Below are 21,405 nucleotides of genomic sequence, written 5' to 3' on the forward strand. Positions count from 1 at the left end.
TGAGTGGTCACAGTTACATATATAATATATGATATATTGTTTCCTTTTATAACTTTTTTCTACTTTGGATTCCTCCACGTGACATAATCCTATTAGAGATATGTCAAACATTAATTGTGGATATATTTCTTTTTATAAAATGAATCTCTTTTGGTTATATATATAAACAAAAAGTCAAATGTATAGAGTCCAAATTTAAATCTAATACATTTTACTTTTTGACAATTTAAATGACTATTTCTGCTTTGAACAATTAGCTATGATTTTATGTATTTATTTTTTTTTGGTTATATGATTTTATGTATTTATATTATTGAAGAAAATGAATCTGTTTTGGTCTTATTAGGTCATAAATACAAACAAAAAGTCAAATGTATTGAATCCAAATTTAAATCAATCACATTTTACTTTTTGACTAAATTTAATTTTGGTCAAACTTTTGAATCACATTTTACCCAACACCACAAATATTTTCATTACAGCTCCATTAACTACATTTCTTTGTTTGAACTTTGAACAATTAACTAGATTTTATGTAATTATTATTGGCGATTATGTCTTCTTTTTTACGGGTTTGAGGGCTCACATTGGAATCGATAAGGATGTCAAAAACTTTTTTTTTGTTTTGAGTTAAAGGATGTAAAAACTTAATAGGCCGCAAACGGACAATTGTGTCGTCGTAATAAAAGATATTGGTCATCCATAATTACTTGTGAATATGAGTACATTTTTTTTTAACACTTTCATACACTTCTTTGAATATGTATCGATACACCGTTAAGGTGAATAATTTTCATTAATAAAAAAAGAAAAAAAAACTTAATTGTATATTTGGTTCTTATGTTTTATTTTATGTTTCAATTTGATCCCTTACGAAACCCACTTGGATTGGTTTTGAAGTATTGACTTGGGACATGAGAGTATGCTCCGCTTTAAGGTCTCATGTTCGATTCACTCTTGTGCCAATTTGGATGGGCCAATTTAGCTTCTTAAAAAAAAAAATCCTAATTTAGCTTCTTAAAAAAAAAAAAAAAATCTGTCTCTTATGTTTAAAAAGTTTTAAATTGGTCATTTTAGTCAAATTTTTATTTAAATTGTCTACATGACTAATGGATTTGTGTACACGGACAACTTATGAGGGTATTATGTGAAAGTTTTAGAAGAAATTAACTCAAAATTTAACGAAAAGTTAGAAGAAATTATTTAAAAATTTAACGAAAATGACGAACTTATGTTGGCAATTGGCATCAATAACATAAGGGACCAACTTGAAACTTTTTAAATGTAAGGGACCAACTTAAAACCTAAAATAATCATAAGGGACTAAATATACAATTAAGTAAAAAAATATGCAAGTTTTGATGACTTAATGGTTAAGGCTTAATTTTGTGGTTCAAGAACAAGGAAACTATCACCAAATGCTAGAAGATGTGAAAAGTCAAGAAAAAGCACTCTGGCACCTGGCCATGGATGTGCCTGACTGGCCACAGTTGTGCCAGGCCTCATAGTCGAAGCACCATGATTCATCCTGAAGCCCTGCCAAGGGTTGTGCCAGGTTGGCCACTGCCATTGTAGGCTTTTCTTAGAGCCAAATTAGTTTTGGCTTTCCGTTTTTTTCATTTTATTGTCCACTAATTTTATTAAGATCAGCTATCCATTATTTTTCCACGGAAATTGAGCTTCTCAAGGCTATATATAGACCCTCTATCATTTGTAAAATCATCATGTTTTCTATTGTATACAATCCTACATTATCAATAAAGTTCTTTCTTGTATTTTCTCATGTGTTCTTAGTTTAGATTAATTTAGTTTATGCTTGCAGATCCTCATCATGTGTAGGTGTGAGTAGTTCACCAGCATCTTAGGGTTATGGAGAGTAATCCATAGCATTCTCTCTTGATCCTTGTCTCTTGTGTTTTTGTTGATTGTGATTACTAACAAATTATATCATGTCATAGGGTGTTTGTTGTTTATCTTAGGACAAGAAGATGAAGCACCGAACAGATCCTAATCCTTTATGATATGACCAGTGTATTGCACTTACCGTGCGTCTAAGGGTATGTGAGGATCTCCATCTTGTTTTCACGGGATGTCCCGTTAATTGCAAGTAGTTATCACATTATCTATAGCTTGTTTTAAATATCTTTTCACATGATAAAAGTATGATTGGTTAGGTTAATAGGAACTATTTACTTGTGATAAAATCCATGATCATAGGGTGATTTTTATTAGAAATATAATTATTTGCTTTTCTTGCTCACTTGATCAATCTCTCATAAACCAAACCAAATCTCCAATATCTCATTTATATTTATATTTATTTTATTTCAATTTCTCTAATCTTTCTAATCTCTATAAATAAGTTTTACCTTGTTTCTTCTTAGTCCTTGTGAATCGATACTCTTTTCTATTACGACGATATACTCATACACTTGTGAATGTATCATGTAGACCTATTCATATTTCTAGTCACAAGTTCAATTTTAGTGGTTAAAGAAAGTTCTCCAAGCACCTATATGCACCGTTAAAAGTATACCTCATAGTTGTCGTCTGACATTCTCTCAGGCATTGAAAGAGGCTCTTTATAAGGTTGTTGTTGATGCAGGTTCTATAGGCGCTTGGGTTCAATTGTTGCTTCTTCCTAAGTGCACATTACAAGTGGTCAACAACATCATATTTTGGAATGCTTAGCTACATGGAGTGAAACAGACAGTCTCACCAAGTTAGTTGATTATGTGCTCGGAAGCTACAGACAAGAGGGTCATGGTTATGGAAAAGATAATTTTAAGGAGGAAACCCAAAAATGAGCACTAACATAAAGCAATGTCTCCGTAAGGTGGCAGATGGACACTTCACAACGGCCGTGAAGGTGTTGGGGGTCATCTGGAGTAGCCCCATACAATGAAGACACCATGTAAATTTTAGGGGATAAACAGCCGTACATGACACCTCCCTTCATGCCGACTACCTTGTTTTCTGAAGCTCCTCTAGTGGTTGATGTTGACACTTTTTTAAATGTATTACATCATTCCCTAAAGTAACATCTACATCGTGTGCCAGAGATGGTTTGCGGGCCCAACACTTATTAGACGCATTGTGTGGAGAAGGTTATGTTGTGGCAAGATGTCTGTTATATGTCATCACTACGGTGGTTAATTTATGGCTTGGAGGAAGATGTCCCAAGAGTTTGTCAGATTTTTTGCTTCCGCACCTTTGACACCGTTATTAAAGCCGGATGGTGGGATACGCTATATTGTTGTAGGCACTATTTGGAGGTGCCTAGTATCCAAGGTTGCCATGAAATGGGTCGGTAAAGATATGAGTAAATATCTTAATGACTTTTAGTTTGGAGTTCTGGTATCAGGTGGTGCAGAGGCCATTTTGCATAGTGTCAATAGGGTGATGAGCGTGCGACATGGAGATGGTTCTTTGGCTAAGCTCACTAGATTTTTCGAATGCATTCAACATGGTAAATAGGTCGGCACTTCTGCGCGAGGTAAGATTGTGATGTCCATCTATTTCTTTGTGGGTTGATTTTCTCTATGGTCAGGAAGCGAGGTTATGCATTGGGGATGGGCACATTATGTCAACCACTAGGGTGCAACAAGGTGACTCATTGGGAACACTCCTTTTCGCTGTCATGTTACACCCTCTTATCCATATGATAAGAGACAATTACAAGATTCTTCTTCATGTGTGGTATCTTGATGATGGGACTGTTGTAGCAAATTTATGGGAAGTGGCTAAAACACTTGATATCATCCGAGAGAAAGGCCTAGGATTGGGTCTAGATTAAATATTCGTAAAACTGAGATCTTTTGGCCTTCATGTGATGGAAATAAACTTCGTGAGGGGTTTTTCCTTTGGATATTGGGAGACCGACGTTAGGGGTGAAATTGCTCGGAGGGGCTGTTAGTCGAGATAAATGTTTTATCGAGGGTGTGGCCTTGAAGAGAGTTGTCAGGGCTATTGAGTTGATGCATCTTCTTCCTCGGTTAAGGGACCCACTGAGTGAGCTTCTTCTACTTCGATCATGCATGGGTATTGCCAAACTGTTTTTTTGGCCTAAGGACAAGTCAACCAGTTTACATGGAAGATGCCAGCTATTTCGTTTGATAAAGGGTTGTGTGGTGCAGTTGAAGATATTGTGGTTGGCAGAGGTCCTTTCATTGGGGATCTTCAATGGAGGATAGCTTCCTAACCGATTAAGGCTGGGGGGTTAGGGTTGCACTCAGTAGTATAGGCAACCTCATATTTTTTTGTGGCTTATAGAGCTCGGTCTCGAGGTTGCAAGATCATATATTGAGAGATAGTGGAGTATGTGGTATAGACTCGAATTTTGACAACACTTTGGATGGTCTCCGTGGTATGATTCCAACTTTTGACTTTAGTAGTTTCACTAGCAAGGACATCATCCCTCCTAAAGCCCAACATGTTTTGGCGAGTGCCCTATTTAGTAAAATTGTTAAGGACGTGGATGTTAACTTTCAACTGACTACTAGATAGAAAACAATTTTTGGTTGTTTGCAAGCGGCTCATGCTCAGGATTTTCTTCTAGCTATCTCAATCGAGGGATTATGTCAGCATATGTCCCTGACAAAGTATCGCACAATCCTCAAATATCTGCTGATGATTCCTTTATTTCCTAGTGATGAGGTATGATTTGTCTGTCGTAAGGCGTGTCTGGATAGTCATTGGGCAGCATGCAGTTCATTGTCGAGAGCTTCCAGGTTTCAAATACAGACACGATCTTGTTCGAGATGTCCTTTTTGATGTTTTTAAGCGCGCATGAGTATTTGTGGAGAAAGAGGGGCTTGTACTGACCCATTAAAGGGAAGATCTACATTGAGGCCAACCGATGTTTTGGTATACGGGTGGGTCGGGGGAAAACATGCATGTATGGACTTGACTGGAGTTTTCCCAGTTTGTGGGATTCACGACTAGGGAGTGTGGGACAGGCGGCCCTCAAAGCTGCCTCAAGCAAAATGGCCAAACATGAGAGAGCGTGTTCTGAAAATCAACATACATTTATACCGTTTGCATTTGACAAGTTTGGTTTCCTAGAACCTGATATTGTGAATATTTTGAAACGAGTTCAAAGAGTCATTGATTTCCTAGCTCTCTACATTGATTTTTCCCTAGAGGCTATTTTCCCTTGAATTTTCACAAAAACCTCTAAAGCTATTTTCCCCGTAAAAAAACAACAACACGGACTCTAGCAACTGATAAAACAATGGTTTGATCCAAAGTTATTTCACAAAAACGTACTACATCATACAAGATTAACACTCTTAGAAAATAAATGCCAAAAAAACAAGGAAATACTCCTCCATCGCTATAAAAAAAAAAAAAAAACAATTTTTTCAAAGTACTCCACATTAATCAACAGGATTTTGGTACCAACTAAGTGGCGCTAAAAAAGCTTTTGCATACTGCACAACTCTCTAACGTGACAACTTGCCTACCCATTTCATAAAAATGGGTCAACCAGCCCATCCTAAATGTCTCAAATATAGTGGTGCATTCATTAAAGTGTGGTTATTTTTCAATTATGGCATTACAACTTTTAATAATTGTAAATTCACCCATCTAGTAAAAACAAAATTGAAAATTCACCCATGTTGGAATTCAAGGTTTTCTATCGTTTTCTTCCATCTTCTTCACCTATATTCCCCCTGTTATGGATTTCCAAAAAAACTCTCTTTTTACTTCTTCTTCTCACTAAATGCCTCTTCTTATTCTTATAGAAATTCAATCGGTAACATACTATGGTATCAAATTCAAGTGTTTCTTCAACAAATTTGGGTAGTTCTTGAGCAAATCTGAATATTTATACTTGTTCATATTTTGTTAGATTTTGATTTTAGTATTTGATTTAACACTTCTTTATCGAAATTAAAATCAGAAAATATTAGAAATTTGGGTAGTATTTGATTTGTATGATATTTCTGGGTTGTGGTTTTTTTGTTAAAATTGGTCTGAAACTTGCGAGTTTGAATATAAATGTACGGGTCAAAATCCGGGTCACTTTGACACCAGCCGGAGGTTGAAGATGACTCATTTGTTAATGACACAGCGTATATGGTATATATATTAAGCAACAAAACTTATCAACAAACATATGCTTTGCCGCAGTGGTCACTGAGCGCATCCTGAACTGGGACTAGTAGGTTGTGTGTTCAATCCTTACTAGTGACATTTTTTCTTTAACTTTTTATTTTTAATAATTGAAACTTGTTAATTTCTATTTTGAAAACGGAAAATGCTCAATAGAGCGAAAAAGTATCTCACGAAGTCTTGCGAATGACATGGCATACTATGGAAATCGTGGCCCACATCCATAACACCGCTTTCTCCTTTTCTTTAAGCATATCTCAAACGTCCATATATACACCATCTTATATTATACCAATTGAACGGTTGTGATTGAAAATTTAATATTAATAAAAACTGCACGCACCCTGTTCTAAATCTTGCAGTGTATGAAAGACAATTTTCTACTTACCACCACCACCAACCACCCTTCCCATTTTATCAAGCTTGCCAGTTTAATTTAGACATCAACGCACACTTATTTTATGGGGGTTTTAATCAACAAACTCATAACTTGGATGGCTATTAGATAGCTCAAGTAATAATACTTATGGATTGAGAATTTCATACATAAAACAGAATGAGTTTCATGGAGTTTATTGTCTTGTCTTTTGCATAGGCGCAAAGTAGTGATAAACAAATTGTGTCACTTTCATTTATATGAAATTATGAATCAGCAGTGATGGTAGAGGTAAGGACCATAACACTGGTTCTTAATCTCTTTTTTTTTGTTGATAAATACTGGTTCTTAATCTCTAATTAAGCCTTTGATTCATTGGTTAGATACTGAACTGGATGGAACGGTGCTCTTCTCCTTTTATATTTAATTTAATTAATTATTAAATCTTTTAGAAGGGAAAAAAGAGTGAGATAACAAATGTTGTGCACGTGAAAAAAAAGTAAAGGTAAGCATTCGTGAAATTTCGTGGAACCGGATTTGATTGTCAAAATTTAAATGTTTAATTTATTTTTTAGTGTGATTAGGTATATATATTGAATGGTTTGATGGAAAAAAATTGAATTTGTTAATTCTGGTAAATTTAGTTTAGTCCAATCAAAAGAACTACAATTTTAACCATTTATCTATACTAATAATAAAGGGAATACTCAAATTTTGGTGTAGCTTTTTTTTCTAATTCCCATAATACCCATAACAGTTTTTTTTTTTTTTTTAATTTCTTCTTAACTTCCACATTTTTTTAACTTCTATTTTAATAACTTCTTCTCTCAAACAAAAAGTAACTTATATACTTTTTTATTTTCATCAAATCATTTACATTTTTTAACACATTTTATTTTCATAAAATTGGGCCACACAGACGCCCGTCTGGCCACTAGTGGCTTATAAAATAAACTCAACCATTTATTCATTTTTTTCTCTCTTTTCTAAACTATTTTTTCCCTTTCTTTATGAATCATCACCCTTATATGAGGAAAAGGAGAGAGAGAAGCATCAAAAGGTTGAAAATATTATGACGGTCAATATAATTAATTATTTAAAAAGAATTAAGATGATTTTTTTTTTTTCACAAAAGAATATGTAAGTTTATTTTTTTTTAAAACAAAGAAGTTAAAGGGTTTGAGAAATTGAGAAGGTCCACACTTTTTACAAAAGAATATGAAAGTTTATTATTATTTTTTAAACAAAGAAGTTAAAAGGTTTGAGAATTTGAGAAGCTCGACACACCGTAACACATGAAATAACGAGTCAATTATTGAATTGTTTATCTGTTTTTAGTTCCCTACGTTCGTGTAATTTGATTACTTGATCCCCTAAATTGGTTTCCATGACGCAAAAATAGGCTAAAAAATTTAATTTTTAGTTTTTGTCTCTTAAATAGAATTTAATCGTATGATTTTGTCAAGAATTTGAAGGTTGTTATAATTAGAGACGGATACAGAACGGGACAAACTACGACTCAATAATTAATCGTACATTGTTATACAATATCTATTAAGGGAAGTGAACATCAACATAAAACTCATAATATATGATATTATATTTCTGATATATTTTTTTAAAATAATACTATTTAATTTGTTTTTAATTAATTAATATAGTTGTTATATTTTATAAAAATAATTTAATGCCTTGAAAAAATTTAAAAAAAATATCAGTAAAATAAATCTCATTAAATAAAAAGCAACGCAAAAAACGGCGTACAAAACGGATGCTCCTAGCGATCACACTCTCCCTCACTCTCTCTAACTCGCGAGTGGGCTTTACACGCGCATGAACAGTGTCACCTTCAACCTCAGCCGGGTCAACCCATACCAGAACCGGGTCAAACCGCGGGTTGGTGCTCCAGCATCATTATCTTCGGTTTTTCATCTCTATTTCGTCCGATTTTTTGTGGGTTTCAACCAGAATTCAATGTATAACACAAAATTATAAGTTTTAAACATAAAAACATGAGATTTAAAGCAAAATTTGTGAACTTTGTGAACCCATAAAAAGAAAAGGTTTTTCTTAGATTACTCCCTCTATGATTGTTGAAAAAACACAAAATTTGTGGCATTAGTTTCGAAAAATCATGATCTACAAGAGCCTTGTAATATTTCAAGGCAATTTGTTGCATATCAAGTTTCGAAATTTTGAAAAGAAAAAAAAAAACGAAAATTATCTTTTTTGACAGTATAAAAACGAAAATTATCTAGAAATTAAGAAAAGAAGAATTAGAGATGAAAAAATAAAATGATTTATTTGCAAACCTGAAGTAGATGAAATCATGAAACGAAAATCATCGGTGTTAATTTTGTGTGGGTAGTTTTGCAATTACAAGAGTTTAGCTTACTAGTTTTGCAAAGTTTGTATTTTCATTACATAAATAATAGAAAATAGATTGGATGGTTTAGATTAAGCCAACTCAAATGGGTAACTCAGCCCATCTTAACAGAATGGGTAGATAAGAATTTGCCTACTTTCAAACACACAATCTGTTATTCAGTGAGATTTACGCTGATCCCACCATTTTAGGAACGAATCTTGTCAAAAAGAAAATGAAAGCCACATGATTTAGAGGGTCACATTTTAGTTTCTTTAAGGGCCTTTTGGAATTGGCTTATTTGAGTTTATCTACCGACATACACACTTGTGAGACCGTTTGAGGGAGCTTGTTAGCTTACTTTCATAAGCTTAGAAAACAGCTTACAACTTATATGAAACAATTTGACTTTATTTTATCTTCTGCTATAGAAATAGCTCATACATAAGCATTTATAGGATAAACACTGGGCCCGTTTGGATTAGCTTATTTTTGGGTTTACACGAAACAACTTAGGCAAATAAATAAGTTTTTATGTATTATTATAAGTTTGTCAAGGTAGTTTATGAAAAAACAGTTTATGTAGATACACTTTCTGTACTCACTAACGGATTAACATAAAAACTTAAATATTCGCATAAGCTATTTTTCATAAGCTCAAAAATAAGTCAATCCAAACGGACCCTTAATTAAAATGTTTATCTAAACAGGGCCTATAATACTAGAGAATAACAGGAAGCATATTGCTAACATTTTCTCATTCAGAAATAAAGGAATGACAGAAAATGAATTATACAGGATTAAGCAGAATAATCAAACCTGGTTGATGAACTATAGTAGACAAAATGAGTACCCGGAAGAATCATCTTAATACCCTTAAAAGCAGGTCCAACAGAGAACATCTATAAAAAAATAAGAAAAAAAAAACATTAGTATTAGTTTCAAACGAATTTGAAACATGAAAATATCAATAAAGGTTAACAATTTTGTTTAACATCAACAAGTTGGTTCACAATTTTGGAAAGCGCGGTAGACTGATGGATACCCCCATTTGAAATTACGTCATGTGCTGATTTCACTGAATAAGCGCCTCCCAGATCAGCTAACCATTGCAATCTGTCAATATCCTCAACCTCCAAAACTACATTAGCCAGCAACACATTTATTACGTCATACATGGTCAATTCAGTAACAAATAAAAATTTATTTATAACTGTGCATGCCTTGTGGAAAAAAAAGGCATACATACACCTACTGCATTAATTCCCTCGGCCACTTCTGAACCAAAAGCCATTGCCCCTCCTTCCATTCACCCAAATCTTCCACCATTGCATTTGGATCAGCAATAATTCCATATTGAACCTTTTGCGATAAATTAGTCATTTGTTGAATTGTAGTTAAAAAAATAAATAAATAAAAGCCTCAAACAAATTAGGCGTGAATTTAGGCCTTTTCTTAACACCCATCAACGTAAACAGTGTATTGTTGATGTTTAGCCTCTATTTACTATCTCAAGCCTCTCTCAATTTCTATCCTTCTGCAAGCTAAGAGTCTTCTCTTGCTTAGTCAGATTCTATATCACCCGCCAACTAGAACTTCCCCTTCTTCTCAAGTCTTTTTCTCCTTTATACCTTCGCACTTTACGTCAATTTACCCTATGCAAACCAGTCTAAATATGGGTTAATAATCCATGTCTCAATCAAACAATTATGTTTAAAACCTCGAAACCCACATAGGTTAGGCAAGCTCTGAATAGAAAGATGTTATGCAAATTCAGAAAACAAGTCACTATTAAAGTGAAAGAGCCATCTAATAGTTTCTGTCGACTAAATAAGAACACATCCAGTGGTATTGACAATAGATGAGCAATATTTCCTACTATTTTTTATATGTTACAACCTCCATCAAGCAAATAGCAACTGATTTATACATTTGAACAACAAATAAGACTCGATACGTAATAAACATAATAACATCTTTCTCAAATTCTTTGAAGAGTTGTACATTAACATTTATCACTTCATTGTAATATAAGATGTACCTTGTGCAGAAAGGGCTCCTGAGATTATGCCTTTTGAGCAACATAATCTGGTGCTTTCTTCTCTAAATTAGAGTTTACAGAAATCCTACGTACTCAAAAAGCATAAAATTGCATTTAAGCCACCAATTCAGGATATGAAGACTCAAATATCGAATTTTGCATTCAAAGTCATCAAAGACATATATTAAATTTTTACATAAGATTACCAAGGCGCACATTAGTACACTACCATCATCCAATTTATGAAAAATGCATAATTGCATCAATGGTCATTTCAACATGCATTTCAAATTATGAATAAACATTAATATAGAAATTGCATTTAGGCCAACAATTGGTTATCAAGGCTAAAATATAGAATTTTGCATTCGAAGTCATCAAGGGACAAATGTAACCAAAGCACACTACCATTATGCCGATTTATCATCATTACTAAAAAAGCATCATAGTCAATGTATCAAGGGTCATCTCGACGCATTTCAAGTTATGAATAAGAATTCACAATTAAAATGCATTTAGGCCAACAATTCAGGGTCATTAAGGCTCGAATGTCGAATTTCCCATTAAGCTATCAAGGCACATATATTCAATTTTGCATCTTTGGTCACCAAAGGCATACTACCATCATCGATATTTATCATTATGCAAACAGCATCATACAATCTTTATATCAAGGGTCGTCTCGACATGCATATCAAGTTATGAATAAAAATCCATAATGAAATGACATTTAGGCCAACAATTTAGGGTCAGCAAAGGGAGATATATTCAATTTTCACATCTATGGTCAGCAAGGCACAAAACCATCATCCCAATTTACCATTACGAAAAAAACACGGTAAAGTCTTTGCATCAAGGGTCATCTCTACTTGCATTTCAAGTTATGAATAAACATTCATCATTCAAGTCTCTATCACATTCAGACCAACAATTTAGGGACATCTAGGGACATATACACACCAAGAGCTTCACCAACATCCACTCCACAATGAAGAACAAAAGCTAGATGCATAGACAAAACTAGCGTCTAACAAAACACAAGTAACATTGAACCGTAAGCAAATGCCACGGAACCACTTTACTTAATGCTTAATTGCTAATCAATACCCCCTTACCCCCATGAACTGGTTCAACAATAATAAAAAACTGAATACTAATGGCTCACTTCTGAGTAAATTGAATAGCTAATCCATGGAAATTATAATATTAATCATGTTACAGTTGTGTATGATGTGTGCATCGTATAAACGTCTCCAAAGATGTTGATAAGAAAGTGATGTTATCACATCTAAATGAACCATTTTCAGCATACAAAAAGAAACTTTTTTTACATCTAATAATCTATGCATACCTTATTCAAACCCAATACAACTGAAAAAATATACTTACTGCTTCAGTGCAGCCAAACGGAAGGCTAAGCAAGGATTTCCACCGGAGAAATGCTTCTAACGACTGACCCATCTGTAGCATTGCAAAATGTCATAGTAGATTCAACAAGACTAACAAAATTATAAAGAAACTGTGTTTTCTCGACCATACCAAAAAGGCAATTAATGCAAACTGCAGTTCTCCAAGGAGCAAGTCTTCGGAACCTCCATAATTTTTTTCCACGAGTTTCTAGCAATTTATTTCCACAAGAGTTCCAACATAAAACATGAGCACATATCAACAAAAAGCAACATGCTAAGGCTCTGTTTGGATAAAGAGTATAATTAAGCGCTTATAGCATAAGCACTGCATATAAGTCCTTGTGTGTAAGCTATTTCTTTAACAAAACATAAAATAAAGTTAAATTGTTTTCGTAAGAGCTAAAGTTGTTTTCGTAAGTTATCATGGAGAGCTTATGAAAATAAACTGAAAACAACTTATGGACATGTCATAACTTGTTTCAATGATGTAAGATTTTTTATTTCAAAACTCTTTTCTCACAATGACTTTTTCGAACCAAATATTCAATAGTATGTGTATGCGTACCTTGTCATGATTCAAAGAATGTTCACTGATCCCCTTGCGTTTTACAACTCGTGGAATGAGGTATAATAACATCCTTTTCTCTGGTTTGTGCCAATAGACGTTGCAGAATTACCAACCTTTAGCTGCTTGCTTGTCTGGTGCTTCCTCCATTGATGTTTTGGATGTGTTTCTAAACATATCATTTTTGCAATCAACACTGATTTCTCCTCCGATGGGCTCTGCTCACAAATTAATAATAAAATTCAACAACCAATTTAATACAAAGGACACTTCACTCAAGCAAATAGCATACCAAGCCATTCGATGATGCTCTTTGTAACAAAATTAGATAATCGCTTCCAATCTTCATAGTCGCTATGATTGTAAGGCCCAAGATGTTGGTCAAATTCTATATTTTTAACAGCTTGACTATATCTTCCTAAAGGAAAAGCAAAGAAAATAAATATATACCATAAATTGAAGAATAGGGCATAAAACTCTATAGACTATAAAATATAATCATTTAAGCCAACATTTCTTATTTAGCTCTAGATGAATCGTGAATTTTCTACCGACTGAAGCACATATGGAACTAAATGCAACTTCGAAAGCCAAAAAAAAGAGAGTAATATAGAAATAACTCAAAGAAGAGAAGTGAATGGAGAAAGAAAGAAGTTGCAAGTAAAATCATGTAGGAAATATACAAATAAGAATATCAAACACTATATTATCTTTCGTTCAACAATATCAAACACTATAACAAAAAGGAACAGAATCAATAAAGTGAAATTAATTACATTGCATGAAAATACAAAAATATTTAGATAAAGGGAGATCAGAATATTTAGATAATGGGAAAATTTTTCACATCTTAGACATGTATCATATATGTTTTCGAAAATTTAAATAAATGAAAACCTCTTCCTCATACACATTGACTAGCCATTCCTTTTGCTGGTCCCATTTACGAACAATTACCTGCTTGGCAAAGAGACCAAAATACTCTTTAGTATATAAATTTATTATTATTTTAAATGCAATTGCATTCTTTAAAAAAATGTTCAGAAAACAAACATTTCACTTTAGGGACATCGAGGGACATATATTTAATTTAGGGACATCGATGGACATATATACTATTTTGCTTCTATGGCACCATAAGTCATCTCCACTTACATTCGAAGTTATGAATAAATATTAACATTTAAATTCCATTCAGGCCATCAATTTAGGGACATTGAAGAACAAATACTCAATTTAAAGACATCGAGCGACATATATTTAATTTCGGGACATCGAGGGACATATATTCCTTTTAGAGACATCAATGGGCATATATACTATTTCACATCTATGGCGCCACGGGTCCTCTCCACTTACATTTGAAGATATGAATAAGCATTGACATATGAAATTTCATTCAAGCCATCAATTTAGGGACATCGAGGGACAAATACTCAATTTAGGGACATTGGGGGACATATAGTCAATTTCGGGAAATCGAGGGACATATAGTCAATTTCGGGACATCAAGGGACATATACTCAATTTTGCATCAAAGGCACACAACCAGCTTCCAAATTTCGCATCTATGGCACCATAAGTCATCTCCATTTACATTTGAAGTTATGAAAAAACATTCACATTGAAATTCCATCCAGGCCATCAATTTAGGGACATCGAAGAACCAATACTCAATTTAGGGACATCGAGGGACAAATACTCAATTTAGGGACATTGAGGGACATATAGTCAATTTCGGGACATCGAGTGACATATACTCAATTTTGCATCAAAGGCAGCAAGGCACACAACCATCTTCCAAATTTCGCATCTATGGCACCATAAGTCATCTCCATTTACATTTGAAGTTATTATGAATAAACATTCATATTGAAATTCCATTCAGGTAATCAATTTAGGGACATCGAAGAACCAATACTTAATTTAGAGACATCGAGAGACATATATTTAATTCCAGAACATCGAGGGACATATATTCATTTTTGGGACATCCATGGACATATACTATTTCACATCTATGGTGCCAAGTGTCCTCTCCACTTACATTTGAAGTTATGAATAAACATTGACATATAGTAAATTTAGGGACAGCGAGGGACATATAGTCAATAACGAGACATTGAGGGACATATGAAATTCCATTCAAGCATCGATTTAGGGACATCCAGGGACAGATACTCAATTTAGGGACGTTGAGGGACATATAGTCAATTTCGAGACATTGAGGGACATATGAAATTCCATTCAAGCATCGATTTAGGGACATCCAGGGACAGATACTCAATTTAGGGACATTGAGGGACAGCCAGGGACATATAGTCAATTTCGAGACATTGAGGGACATATGAAATTTCATTCAAGCATCGACTTAGGGACATCCAGGGACAGATAGTCAATTTAGGGACGATGAGAGACAGCGAGGGACATAAGTCAATTTCGAGACATTGAGGGACATATGAAATTCCATTCAAGCATCGATTTAGGGACATCCAGGGACAGATACTCAATTTAGGGACGTTGAGGGACATATAGTCAATTTTGAGACATTGAGGGACATATGAAATTCCATTCAAGCATCGATTTAGGAACATCCAGGGACAGATAGTCAATTTAGGGACATTGAGGGACAGCCAGGGACATATAGTCAATTTCGAGACATTGAGGGACAGCCAGGGACATATAGTCAATTTCGAGACATTGAGGGACATATGAAATTCCATTCAAGCATCGACTTAGGGACATCCAGGGACATATAGTCAATTTAGGGACGTTGAGGGACAGCGAGGGACATATAGTCAATTTTGAGACATTGTGAGGGACATATGAAATTCCATTCAAGCATCGATTTAGGGACATCCAGGGACAAATACTCAATTTAGGGACATTGAGGGACAGCCAGGGACATATAGTCAATTTCGAGACATTGAGGGACATATGAAATTCCATTCAAGCATCGACTTAGGGACATCCAGGGACAGATAGTCAATTTAGGGACGTTGAGGGACAACAAGGGACATATAGTCAATTTTGAGACATTGAGGGACATATGAAATTCCATTCAAGCATCGATTTAGGGACATCCAGGGACAGATACTCAATTTAGGGACGTTGAGGGACAGCCAGGGACATATAGTCAATTTCGAGACATTGAGGGACATATGAAATTCCATTCAAGCATCGATTTAGGGACATCCAGGGACAGATACTCAATTTAGGGACATTGAGGGACAGCCAGGGACATATACTCAATTTTGCATCAAAGGCACCAAGGCACACAACCATTTTCCAAATCTACCGTAATAAGAAAATTGTTATCAAGTCTCAACTTGCATTTCGAATAAATCGAATAAATATTCATATTTCAAATTGCATTTAGAACTTCAAAACTTCCATGTATATCATCCTGATTCCATATGAATGTTATGTTATAGAAATATGATAAGGGTTTATAGCACAAACTCTTGATAAAATTGTTTATCAAAACAAGGAATAAAATAAAATCAACATTACAAACCGAAAATACATAAATCAATTACATGTGAGTTATAGCAACTTACTATCATTGTGAAGGGTAATGTCTTCCAGTATCTGGTGACTTTACCAGTGGATGTGAGTCTCAGAGCAACAGGTTCCTACGAATTCCACAACAGGTCTAATAAGTATACAACAACAACAACAAACAATTAAACATAGATTAAGGAAAAAAGCCACAAAATTAGAACCTTTACAATTTGGATTGAGAGTGAAGTGAATCCAACGTCGTCGTTTAATTCTTTTCGATTTCTACATTTAACTTTCAAATCGAATCAAGATTTTTAGGGTTCAGAAACATGAAACCCGAAAATGACGATACATGATCTTCCAAAAAAAAATTAGGGTTCGAATAATCAAGATTCGGGAAGAACGAATCAGTTTCGCTAATAGAGATGAAATTGGGTCGAACGAAAGATTGGAGGCAATGAGACATTGTGGGTTTCTTACTAGGGTTGAATCGATTCGATGATCAGTTAGAATTAGAAAGAATTTGAATTCGGAGTTGGAAAGATTGAAAACGGTAACAAATAAACCTAACGCAAAGCCATAAACCTGATCATATGAATCGTAGTCTGCGTTTATTCTACTGAGTGGTATTTAACTATTTATAATGTCAAGCGAAAAAAATAATATAGAGTATATATATAAGTAATTTATTTCTGACCGTTTCAAAAATAAGTAATTTATTTTTAGACCATAAGATTTGTAAAAAAAAAAATAAAAAAATTCTGGACTAGTTAATTTTTTTTATCTTTTTAGATTCATTTGTATTTTTATTATTTTTTTTTTGAACCAAACGTATTTTTATTATTATTTATTTCTATAAAAAAAATAGTATTTCAAATTATATGGTTCTATTTTAATAAAATATAAAAATCTTAATTTTTATGAATTATAAGTATAAAACTTTGTATATTGTCGGCACATCATAATTAATCATGTGTGTGATTTTAGAACTGATTTTAATATGACGGTGATAGTATGTAGATACTTTTTAAATTGATTGTTTATGTGTTTTTTTTACGCAAATAAACTTTCATCTATATCTATCTATCTATCTACTACTAGTCCCACACCCGTGCGATGCACGGATGTTATGCGGTATTTTATATTATAATATTGAAAAATCATTCGTATAAATTGAAACAATAAGTATTATGAAAATTATAATAATAACATCAACAAAAACAAAATAATAATAATAATAATAATAATAATAATAAAGTGATGTTCCTTCAAAAAAATAAATAATAAAGTGATGTAAATATAAGATAGATATTAAAGATGTGTTTATACGTTTCAAAAAGATTACAATAAATCTTATTGCATTTACCAAAATAAGTTGGTAATCCATAAATTGTCATGTCACTATGAAAACGGTTTGTGGTCATACTCATATACTGTGGTTAGATTAGTGGTTGCACAACTATCTAGGAATTATATATATATATGCTTATACATTTAAAAAACTTATTTATACATCAGATTTGAAGTTACTTTGGTATCTTCTTCATTAACATTGATTAGCAATATCTTTAACTCATTCTTCAAAATAACTATGGAAATGACAACATATAATTGACCATGGAAAACAATCGATGTTGAAACATAAGTTTTTATTTATATTATAAATCTCATTGGAGGATTCTGAGTTGGATAAACTACTTAATTATCTCTTACCAAAAAACTACTGTATTATCGAATTTGACATTTATATTAATTTGAAACTTATTGGAGCAAAAATAAACCAACTTAACTCATACTCAAATATCGAATATGATAAAAATCATACAGGGCATAACAATCATTAGTAAATTTTATTTTATCTATTTTTTTTACTAACATTAGAAAGTAGTCCTGACAATCGACCAACTCCTTATATTTACAAAGATTGGACAAAAGATTATTAGCAAAAACATTAACTTTTTTGAAAAAAAAAACAATAAAATACACAAAATAATAAAATGAACAAAAAAATTTAAAATGAATAATAACCCAAAAAATAATAATAATAATAATAATAATAATAATAATAATAATAATAATAATAATAATAATAATAATTACAATTAGTACCCCACATTTAATGAATGTAAGTGGATGATGTGGCTAAATGAAAGATTTTCATTGATTTGTGGATTAGGGTTTAGATAGACAATTCCACAACTATCTAGGATTTATATATATAGATATAAGAAAACAAAATACCTATGAAATTTTCTATTTGTCCCTATTTTATTTTTTGAGACGTCATTAATTTTAGAGTTATTTTGTGTGTTTATTCAAAAGTTAGTACAAAAAACTTCTCATTATATGATGGTTACTCATATTTTAACTTTCAGCTGCTTCAAAAAAAAAAAAAAACTTTCAGTTTTTAACTTCTACTATATAAGAAAACAAAATACCTATGAAATTTCCAATTTGTCCCTATTTTATTTTTTGACACGTCATTGATTTCAGGGTTATTTTGTGTCTTTATTCAAAAGTTAGTACAAAAAACTTCTCATTATATGATGGTTACTCATATTTTAACTTTCAGTTTTTTAACTTCCCAAAAAATAAAAAAAAAATCATTTTTTTTTGAAAAAATAAACTAAAATAGAATAAAAGCTAAAAAACTATATTGTTAATAATTTTATGTTATAACATATAAATTGTAAGTAACAAATAAAAGTAAATAAAGTTTGTGACATTTTTGTTTTGTTATCTACGTGAGTAAAAATAATAGTGTGTTGTTGTTATCTATATATACTAGACGCTTACCCGTGCGATGCACGGGTCTTATGCTCTATTTTATATTATAACGTCAAAAAATTATTTGTATAAGTAGTAATTTAAAATTGAAATAATTGGTATTATCAAAATAATAGTAACAATAAAAGTTATCTAAATGTGATATAGATGTTAAATATGTGTTTATACATTAAAAAAACTTATTTATTTATACATCACATTTGAAGTTACTTTGGTATTTTCTTCGTTAACATTGGTTAGCAATATGTTTAACTCATTCTTTAAAATAACTTTGGAAATGACAACATATAATTGACCATGAAAAACAATTGACGTTGAATAAGGCATGATTATGAGTTGGATAAACTATTTTATTATTGAATTTGTCATTTATATTAATTTGAAACTCATTGAAGCAAAGATAAACCAACTTAACTCATACTCAAAATCGAATATGATAAAAATCATGCGGTGCATACCAACCATTAGTAATTTTTTTTTACTAACATTAGGAAGTAGTCCTAACAATCGACCAACTCCTTATATACACAAAGAATAGACAAATTTTGAACAAAAAAATAATAAAATACACAAAATAATAAAATTAAAAAAAAATTAAAATGGATAAAAACCCAAAACAATAATAATAATAATTATAATTATAATTATAATTAGTACCACACATTAAATGGATGTAAGTGATGTGGCTAAATGAAAGATTTTGATTGGTTTGTGGATTAGGGTTTAGATAAACAATTGGACAACTATCTAGGAATTATATATATAGATAATTCTTAAATAGTTGTGGAACCACTAATCTAACCCTAATCCACATAAGCCACTTACATCCAATTAAATCACTCAACAATGCCACATCACTTTCTTATATTATATCATTGTCATTATTGTATATGTACTCTTCATATACTCACATCAATAACATTTATATAGATGATTTTTCAAGTTTGTTTTTTCTTTTTGTAAATTTTCAAGTTTTTATTGTAAATAATATTCTTCACATTGTCTACTAAAATTTGATTAAGATTTTAGGTGGAGTTTTTTTTTACTTTTCAAGTTTTTTTCTATTTTTTATTTTTTATTAGTAAATAATCACCCACATTAAAATCTCAGTCAAGTTATTAATTGTCTAACTAATTATTATTTTTTGGCTAAAGAAATTTTCTAATTATTTTAGTCTTATTCTTGGATTCTTTTTTCTTTTTTATGGGTACATACATATTCTTGCATTCTCTTACTTAGTGATTAGTATCAATTTTGTTGGCAGTTTACTCTAGATTTCTTTAGTTGTTGGGTTATTGATTTGTTGTAATATACTAATGTAATTTCAAAATATGGTGGATAGAGAAGTTTTTCGAAATGTATAAACACATATTTACATCAATATATTATATTTAGATGATTATTATTATTATTATTATTATTATTATTATTATTATTATTATTATTATTGTTATTATTATAATTTTGATAATAATTATTATTTCAACTTATACAAATAATTTTTCCGCGTTATAATGTAAAATAGCGCATAAAACCCGTGCATCGCACGGGTAAGGGTCTAGTTTTTTATAATTAGGATTTAGATTAAGTTTTTTGTTTTTAGAAAGTTGTATTTGGACATGGACCAATGTTATGACCGATAAAATAATAATAATAATAATAATAATACGGGTCATGGGCCAACCCGCAAACTCGCGGATTTAACCCGTAGTTTTAACAGTCCAGCCCACACGGCAAAAATATAAACCGACCAAAATAAAATGGTCTTAAGTCCGTGCGGGCTGCAGGTTAAATAGGTCAACCTGCGGACCATGACCCATATACCCAGCTCCAATATTTATACTTATATATTAATACGAAAATCTACTATTTTTTGTAATGTTCACGGAACTTGTATTTTTACTAATATATTATGTTGTCTATTTCTTTTAATAATTTTACGAGTTATATTCATATTAATACGGGACCCTAATTTTTATGGTTATATCTACGGGCTTTATATTTTTACTCCTATATTAATAAAGTTTTTTTTTTTTTTACAATTTTACGAGTTATACTCATATATTTATATGGGGACATAATTTTTTGTGTAAATTCATAATCTATATTTTTTCATAATTTCAACATTATCTATATTTATATTCATATATTAATACGAAGTCCTAAAGTTTTTTTGTGATAATTTTACCATTGTTTTTTTCCTATTTTTTTAACCAAATATTATATCCTTTTTATTTTTTA

At 31.9% G+C, this 21,405-nt stretch overlaps 1 long non-coding RNA gene across 4 annotated transcripts; it reads right to left on the reverse strand.

Moving 5' to 3' along the window:
* Window positions 1–9,601: 9,601 nt before the first annotated feature.
* Window positions 9,602–16,983, reverse strand: LOC123924724. Of its 4 annotated transcripts, XR_006814824.1 has the most exons (10): window positions 16,599–16,983; window positions 16,434–16,508; window positions 13,771–13,830; window positions 13,166–13,291; window positions 12,874–13,091; window positions 12,439–12,516; window positions 12,289–12,360; window positions 10,900–10,984; window positions 9,904–9,999; window positions 9,602–9,760 (listed from the first exon to the last, which is right to left on the reverse strand). It is a non-coding gene; the product is annotated as an uncharacterized LOC123924724 (long non-coding RNA). The 4 variants fall into 4 exon arrangements; XR_006814823.1 differs by lacking the exons at window positions 9,602–9,760; window positions 9,904–9,999 and adding an exon at window positions 10,088–10,513; XR_006814821.1 differs by lacking the exons at window positions 9,602–9,760; window positions 9,904–9,999 and adding an exon at window positions 10,088–10,527.
* Window positions 16,984–21,405: the final 4,422 nt, after the last annotated feature.

The sequence above is a fragment of the Trifolium pratense genome, linkage group LG4 (genome assembly GCF_020283565.1).
Source record: "Trifolium pratense cultivar HEN17-A07 linkage group LG4, ARS_RC_1.1, whole genome shotgun sequence".
NCBI lineage: Eukaryota > Viridiplantae > Streptophyta > Magnoliopsida > Fabales > Fabaceae > Trifolium > Trifolium pratense.